Source organism: Nycticebus coucang, chromosome X (genome assembly GCF_027406575.1).
Source record: "Nycticebus coucang isolate mNycCou1 chromosome X, mNycCou1.pri, whole genome shotgun sequence".
NCBI lineage: Eukaryota > Metazoa > Chordata > Mammalia > Primates > Lorisidae > Nycticebus > Nycticebus coucang.
In genome coordinates, this window is record NC_069804.1 from 113,450,599 (window position 1) to 113,459,520 (window position 8,922).

The 8,922-nt window shown below is 35.7% G+C and overlaps 2 pseudogenes; both read right to left on the minus strand.

Moving 5' to 3' along the window:
* Window positions 1-214: 214 nt before the first annotated feature.
* Window positions 215-708, minus strand: LOC128578291 (UDP-N-acetylglucosamine transferase subunit ALG13 homolog; annotated as a pseudogene).
* Window positions 709-7,517: 6,809 nt separating this feature from the next.
* On the minus strand, window positions 7,518-7,861 carry LOC128578434 (cyclin-dependent kinase 2-associated protein 1-like; annotated as a pseudogene).
* Window positions 7,862-8,922: the final 1,061 nt, after the last annotated feature.

Consider the following 8,922-nt stretch of genomic DNA (forward strand, 5'->3'; position numbering starts at 1 on the left):
TACATATTGAAGATCAGGAAAAAGCTAATAAATTTACTAAATTCTAATTAGGATTTGGACCCAAATGCAAATGTGTACACCATAACATTTCCTATACATTCTACAGATATGGGAAGTTTATTAATTTATATTATTCTGCAAATAAATGTTTAATTTAACCACATTCCATAGGTTGGATTTGAGGGGTGTATTTAAAGTGTTGCAAGTTTAGTGTTTATTTTAGTAATACAACAACTTTATCCAAAAATGCAGAAAATTTTTCTGGCTGGCCAGGAGGATAACATTTCAGTGTCGATAAGTCCATTGACTAACAGCCCAGGAAGCGTATTGCAGGTACAGTAGAAGAAATGCCCCTCTTTGTGTAGCTGCTTTGCCAATTCCTGTTGATGATTGTTCATCAACTTTTCATTTACAACCACCACAAGTGGCTTTCCTTTTTCCAGACTCCAAACAGGTTCCTGCCCCTGCATGACTAATGACAAGATCTGCCTTCCGAAGGTCTTCTTTTACCGAATCCTTGTACCTATAAACATCCAGAGTAAATGACTCAGTACAGAATGATTCAGGTGCCACGGAGCCTCTCCCAATTTGGAGGGTAAGTTGGCTGTAACTGAGGCTCTCGATTATTTGCAGACAGTCGTGTGATGACACACACGCAATCAGGTCGTCAAAACTGGTGGTCCCTACACTAAGAAATGCCCTCTTCATTGCCTACTGTATTTCTTGATAACTTCCAGGAGTCTTATGGTTGAGTTATGGGGTATTCTAAGTATATGATCATATCATCAGCAAAGAGCAAGAGTTTGACCTCTTCTGTCCCCATTTCTATACCCTTAATATCCTTCTCTTGCCTGATTGCATTGACTAGAATTTCCAGAACTATGCTAAATAATAGTGGCAATAGTAGAAATCCTTGTCTGACTCCATTTCTAAGTGGAAATGCTTTTAGCTTTACTCCATTCTCTATGATATTGGCTGTGGTTTTGTTGTAGATGGTTTCTATCAGTTTAAGAAATGTCCCCATATATGCCTATTTTCTTTCTTTCTTCTTTCTTTCTTCTTTCTTTCTTTCTTTCTTTCTTTCTTTCTTTCTTTCTTTCTTTCTTTCTTTCTTTCTTTCTTTCTTTCTTTCTTTCTTTCTTTCTTTCTTTCTTTCTTTCTTTCTTTCTTGTTTGAGACAGAATCTCACTTTGTCACCCTTGGTAGAGTGCTGTGGCATAACAGCTCACAGCAACCTCCAACACTTGGACTTAAGCGATCCTCTTGCCTCAGCCTCTCAAGTAGCTGGGATATGCCTATTTTCTTAAGTGTTCTTGTCAAAAAGGATGCTGAATTTTGTCTAATGCTTTCTCTGCATGTGTTGAGAGGATCATGTGGTCTTTGTTATTTCTTCTATTTATGTGATGAATTACATGTATGGATTTGCATATGTTAAACCAATCTTGATCCCTGGGTTAAAGCCTACTTGATTGTGATGTATGATTTTTTTAAATGTATAGCTGTACTGTATATGCTAGGATTTTATTACATATTTTTCTATCCATATTCATTAGTTAAATTGGTCTGTAGCTTTCCTTTTTGGATGGGCCCTTTCCTGGTGTTGGTATCAGGTTGATGTTTGTTTTGCAGAACTTGTTGGAGAGGAGTCCTTTTCTTCTCCATGCTTTGGAATAAGTTCTGCAGGTACAACCTCTTCTTGGAAGATTTAGTAGAATTCTGGTGTAAAGCCATCTGGTTCAGGACATTTTCTTTGTTGGGAGCTTTTTTATTGTTGTTGCTATTTCTGTGCTTGATATGGGTCTGTTCAAATGATCTGTTTATTCCTTGTTAAGTCTAGTGAGGTTGTGTGATTTTGAGTGTTGGTCTATTTCATCCACATTTTCAAATTTTGGGGCATAGAGGTTTTTCTCTAATTGTTGATGATCTTTTGCATCTTTGTGGCATCTATTCTTATTTCCCCTTTTTTATTTCTGATTTAGGGTATTAGGGACCTTATTCTTCTGTTTCTGGTTAACCAAAGGTTTATCAATATTGGTTCTTTTAGAATAATCAACTTTTTGTTTCATTAATGTTCTGAATGATATTTTTGTTTTCAATTTCATTTATTTCTGATTTAATTTTAGTTATTTCTTTTCTTCTTCTAGGTTTGAAATTGTATTTCTCGTTCTTTGCAATCTACTTGAGATGATTCATTAGGTTGTTGATGCGTGCTCTTTCTGCTTTCTGGAGGTGGGCATCTAATGTGATAAATTTCCCTCTTAGGACTGCTTTTGCAATATCCCACAGGTGTTGATAGCTTGTGGCTTCATTGTCATTATATTCAAAGAATATAGTGATTTCTTTCTTTATCTCCTCCTTGACCCAGCTGTCATTCATTTTAAGGTTGTTTAGTTTCCATGACTTTGAATGGGGATAAAGGGTTTTTTTCTAACTTAATTTTTATTAAAACATAACTGTATACATTTATGGGATACAAAGTGACGATTTGATATACAATGTGGAATTTTTAAATCAAACTAATTCACACAACCATCACATCACTTACTTATTTTTGTGGTAAGGCATTTATAATATACACTTAGTTGTTTTGAAATGTTTCCTTGCATTGTGTATCTTAGGTGAGATCCTGCCAAATACCCTCCCTCCACTCACCCTCCCCCCTCCCCTTCCTTCTCCCTCCTCTCTCATCTTTTTTTCTGTACTATCTTTGTGATTTATCATTCTTATGAATATGTAAGTGTATCTAGATTGGTTTCATAATAGTACTGAGTACATTGAATACTTTTATTTTTTTCATTCTTGAGATATTTTACTAACAAGAATATGTTCCAGCTCCACCCAGGTAAACATAAAAGATGTAAAGTCTCCTTATTTTATGGCTGCACAGTATTCCATGCTACACATATACCACAATTTGTTTATGGGTTGATGGGCATTTAGGCTGCTTCCATGACTTGGCTATTGTGAATTGGGCTGCAATAAACATTTTGGTACAAATGTCTTTGTTGTAAAATGTTTTTGTTCATCTGGATAGATACCTAGTAATGATATTCCAGGATCAAATGGTAGGTCAACTTTTAGTTCCTTGAGAATTCTCTATACTTCTTTCCAAAAGGGCTGTATCAGTTTGCAGTCCCATCAGTAGTGTAGAATTGTTTCTCATCAAATCTATGCCAACATCTGCAGTTTTGGGATTTTCTAATGTGGGCTAAACTTGCTGAGATTAGGTGATATCTCAAAGTGGTTTTGATTTGCATTTCTCTGATGATTAAAGGTGATGATCATTTTTTCATGTGTTTGTAGGCCATGCACCTGTCATCTTCAAAGAATTTTCTGTTCAAGTCTCTTGCCAAAAAATAAATGGGGTTATTTGTTCTTTCTTGCAGATTAGTTTTTCTCTGTGGATTCTAGTTGTCAGGGGATGAAAGTTTTTGTTGGAGTTAAGTTCTACTTTTATTCCATGATGGTCTAAGAAGATACAAGGTACAATTTCTAGTCTTTTAAATCTTGAGGTTTTATTTGTGTCCTAGGATATGATCAGTTCTGGAGTATGATCCTTGAGTTGGTGGAAAAAAATTATACTCAACAGTTTTGGGGTGGTATGTTCTGTATAGTTCTATTAAGTCCAATTGTTCTAGGTTGAAATTTAAGTTCCTTGTTTCTTTGTTTAGTTTCTGTTGTGAGGATCTGTCCAGTTTTGCCAGTGGGGTGTTGAAGTCCCTAGCTATTATGGTGTTGTAGGATATCATATTATTCAAACCAATTAGTGTTTGTTTTATAAATCTGGGAACATTGGATGCATACATATTTAGAATTGAAACGTCTTCTTGTTGTATTATTGCCCTGACAAGTATATAGTGTCCATCTTTATCTTTCTTTGCTTCTGTTGGTTTGAAGCCCAAAGAATCTGCAAATAATCTGAGACTGAGACAGTGGGCTTAAGTCTATGCCAAAGAACAGTGTAATGGAAATAATTCATTTTAATGCCCATAGGGCTAACTTTGTGGACATAAGACCAAGGAACAAAGGAGATAAGAGATGTGTCAACAGACTTTTGCTTTGACAAAAAAGACCAAGGATCAAAAAACATAGATTCATTTCTTGAATCTATGAAAGATTCACAGAAAATTTGTTCAGTCACAGCTCCAGAAAATAAGAGCAAAGTGACAAGGGTATATCTGTCATCTCTGTCTCACCCAATGTGGGAAATGAGATCAGATTTATCAATAGAGACCTAAGACACTGACAGGATCCATTTTAGGAATCTGAAAGTGTAAAGGGAAAAGTCACTCCATGGGATTTTAGGTAAAGTTAAGGTGTCCTTGCTCACACCTTCTCCTGAGGTGTTTCCAATCAAATCGTTCTTTAACTGTTTTTAACATTATTAAGCTGTTTCTAAATATGGGTCATTCTGGTTAGACTGAAAAGATGGGATTATCTATATATATGTTTGAGTCATTAAGTAGAATGTTGAAATATGAGAAAAAAATATTTTCTTTGTTTTTCCAGTTTAAGTTCATATCTTACCACTGCAGTGGAGCCAAAAGGAGTGGAGAAAACTGAAGAGCCCTTCCATTTATTCTTGAATTAATCTTTTCACCACAGATATACTCTGCTACTTATTCCAGATGGTACCAGCAACATCTGTCAAGGTTAAGTAGGACAACTTTCATTTCACTGAAGATCTTAATATCAAAGTTCTGGAACTCAAAACTGCCACATCTGTCAAGGTTAAGTAGGACAACTTTCATTTCACTGAAGTTCTTAATATCAAAGTTCTGGAACTCAAAACTGCCATGGAGGCTAGCCCAAATATGATTGCTTCTGTACTGTAGCCTATATTTATTGACAAGTAACTGGATTTAGATAACAGGGGAGAAACCACAAGAGAGCAGCCATGACATATATGAAACAGAGAGAATTACTGTTAATCAATGTTAAGAGTTGGTGTATATGCTCTTGACAAATCTATATTCTTACTTTTATTTTGGAGACAGAGTCTCAAGCTGTCACCCTGGGTAGAGTGTCGTAGCAGCACACTCACAGCAACCTCAAACTCTTGGGTTTAAGAGATTCTCTTGCCTCAGCCTCCCAAGTAGCTGGGACTACAGGCACCCGCCACAACGCCGGCTATTTTTTGTTGCAGTTGCCATTGTGTTTGGTGGGCTGGGGCTGGATTTGAACCCGCCAGCTCTGGTGTATGTGGCTGGCACTCTAGCCACTTGAGCTACAGGCACTGAGCCATAGTCTTACATTTTTATTTATATCTACAGCTATTTCTATACCTATTACTGCTCCCTGACCATAAATATGGAGAATGACTAAGGTATTTATTTTTATTGGTTTCATTTTCTGTATCTCTTTACTTCCTAGTTTGAGACTGGAATATTAGTTTTATCTACCTTGTTTTGGAAGTTCATCCATATTGTAGCATGCATCAGTATTTCATATATTTTTCACTGCTAAATAGCATTCCATCTTGGAGACATACCAAATTTGTATATCCATTTACCAGTTTAGAAATATTTAGATTGTTTCCAGTGTGGAAGTGTAATTGTAATGAATTGTGCTGGTGTACTTATTCCTGTAAAATTTTTTGGGTGGACATAATTTTTCATTTTTCCTGGGTATATTCTTAGGATTGGAATCAAGTCATATAGTTAATCTATATTTAACTTTGTCTTTTTGATGTTTCTATTTTAATTATAAAAATAATTTTATAATAAAAATGGTATTTAGTTGTCTTTGAAATTTTGAAAAGTTTCTAATGAGGTTAGGGTTTTTCACATTTGTTAAGTTGTTATAATTTCTCTTTGGTAAGTTTTCTATTCACATTTTTGTCCCAGTTTAGGCTTTATATTTTTGATTATTAATATGTATTAGCTCTTTATGTTGATAATTTTCATTGTTTTTCTCAATTTATTTGCCTTTTAAATTTACTCTTGGGTGGCACCTGTGGCTCTACAGAGTAGGGTGCCAGCCCCATATGCTGGAGGTGGTGGGTTCAAACCCAGCCCCAGCCAAAAAAAAAAAAAATTACTCTTATTTATGACATTCCAGAAATTAAGAATTTTAAATAAATGTTTGCCTTTATCTTTGTGGAGTTATTTTTTCCTTCTTTTTATAAATTTCAATAGATTTAAGGGATATAAGTGGTTTTTGTCTTTACTTCATTCCTGTAAACATTAGATAATATTAAATGTTATTTAATTACAGACTTTTATAACTTACATTTCTAAATTTAACTCAAATTCAATTGGAATATGGTGAAATATAATAAGCAAAGAGTTATAAAGAGGTCCTTCCCTTCTCAAAATAATCAATTGCCCAGAATTATTTGTTGAACAATTATGTAATTTAATACTGAATACAATTTTTCTTCATATAATTTTCTTTATATTTTACTTCTTAAACTTCCAAACTGTTTTGTAAAGTGAATGCCTGATTTTGTATTTCATCTGGTAATATATAGAGGTTCCAGTTTCACCACAACCTCATATTTGTTATCATACATCATTAGGTTATAGTCATTATCGTGGATAGGCCGTGAAACCCATTTTAGTTTAGTTTTTTTCTTAATGAAAATAAGCTTTATTACATCAAGTAATAAATACATACAAAGATGCAAACAGTTTTAGTCATTTTCTTCCACATGTTTTTTATCAACTTACAGTAAATGCAGAACTAAAATCTCTTTACAATCTTAGTATGAAAATTTTTGGGATCCTTGTTAGGTTTGGTAGGTTGCTCTTTCTTCTGTATTTATAACTTGTGCATTTTTAAAACTGACTTCAAAGCACTAATAGTCACACAAATGCTTAAGCAAAAAGGAAGTTACATTAAGCAGAATCTACACTGTATGGCAAACAGGGACCAGCTACTAAGGAGAATGTGCTGTCAGTGTGCATTAAAACAATCCCTAGAGCTGCATCAGTTTATGAAAAGGAACAAAGAACAATGTGGGTAGACAGAAATATATTCAAAAGATTAAAAGGAGACCAGGGTGTCTTGGGGGCAAACTAGTTCGCTGTAAGATAACTTCACATGCATCTTTTAAATCAATACTTAAAAAAAAAAAAAATCCGTATACCGAGGGTGGTGGGTTCAAACCCAGCCCTGGCTGAACTGCAACCAAAAAATAGCTGGGCGTTGTGGCGGGCGCCTGTAGTCCCAGCTGCTCCGGAGGCTGAGGCAGGAGAATCGCGGAAGCCCAAGAGCTAGAGGTTGCTGTGAGTCCTGTGACATCATGGCACTCTACCAAAGGCGGTAAAGTGAGACTCTGTCTCTACAAAAAAAAAAAAAATCCAAAGTGGTTCCTAATTACTTAAAATGTAAATCCTAATTAACCGCAAAAATATTTTCTCAATCTTTGAGACTGTAGGTTCCGAGTTAAGTGAACCATGGGAGGAAAAAACAAACTACTATTTTGAAAATAAAAGTTTCATTTGGACAGGAGAGATGAACTGCAACTTCTCGTCTTGTAAAAAGATGGAAAACTGTCAAAAGTAAAAAAGCGGCTAGGATCTGGCATTCTGTTCGGTTTCTGCCAAGCACTCCGGAACCAATCCTGTAGCATGAATGATGCCACGCTTCAGCCGTTCCATTGCACTCTTGCTCCCTGCTTAGGTGGGTCTGATCTCTTTCCCTAGCTCTTCAGTGATGGCCAGTAGCTCTATGTTTTGCTTTGAGGCACCTGGCTATTCCAGTTCCCTGGGTGTAGCCTAGGGATGGTGACCTGTAGTCACTCAGCAGCTGTCAGTACTGTGAGGATGTTGCCATACTGGTAGAAGGTGAGTGGACGCTCCCAGCGGCTGAGGGCGGCGGCAGGCATGTGCGTGGTCAAGTTAGGTTTGTAAGACATTCCCCCGGGCGGCCGTGAGCCAGGAGCTGCGGAGCCAGGCCGCAAAGGCGGAGGCAGCGGCGAGGCTGGGCGGAGGCGCGGCTGCCTCGGCGTCCCCGCGCCAGTCCGAAAGCCCACCAAGCGCCCGCGCACTTTTTGTTGTTGACGGCTCGGGCCGCACCGGCAAATATGGCCGTCCCTTATCTTGACACCGCCGCAGTATATCACCCATACATCGGACTCCATTTTAGTTTTAATATGTCTTTCACTAATGTTTAATGATGTTATGCTTATCTTCTTTTGTGACATGTTTATTCAAATTTTTGCCCCTTTTAATTGGATTAGCCTTCTGTATATTAAGCTACGCATTTTTTTAACATTCTGTATTTTAAAAAGTGGTTGGCAATATGATTCGTAAGCATTTATCTCATATTATTCCTTAATAGTACCTTTTTAAGTGCAGAAACTTCTAATTTATCCAATTTACTATATTTTTCTTTCATGGATTATGCTTCTGGTATTATCCCTAAGAAATCTTTTTTTAACTAAAGATTACAAACATTTTCTAATACATTTTATTCTAAAAAGTTTATAGTTTTAGCTTGTACATTTAGGCCTATGATTTATTCTGAGGTAATTATTGTGTATGGTGTGAAGGAAGGATATAAGTTTATCTTTTTGGCATGTGGATATTCATTTATGCCAGCATTATTTGTTAATAAAAAATGTCATCATTACCCATTAATTGTCTGTAAATCACCTTGCAAAATATTGTCATGAACATGAAGTACCTTCCATTTATTTAGATCTTTAATTTCTTTCAACAATGTTTTCTATTTTTTAGAGCATAAATCAAACATTTTGTTAAATTTATTCCTAAACATTTTGTTATTTTTGATGTTAATATAAATTAAATTATTTTCTTATTTCACTGTTCTATGTTTTCTTTGCTAGCGTATAGAAAGACAATTGATGTTTGTATACTGATTTTGCATTTTGCAAACTTGCTGAACTCCTTTATTAGTTCTAATAGGTTTTGGTCAATTCCTTACAATTTTCTACATACAAGTTCATGTTATCTG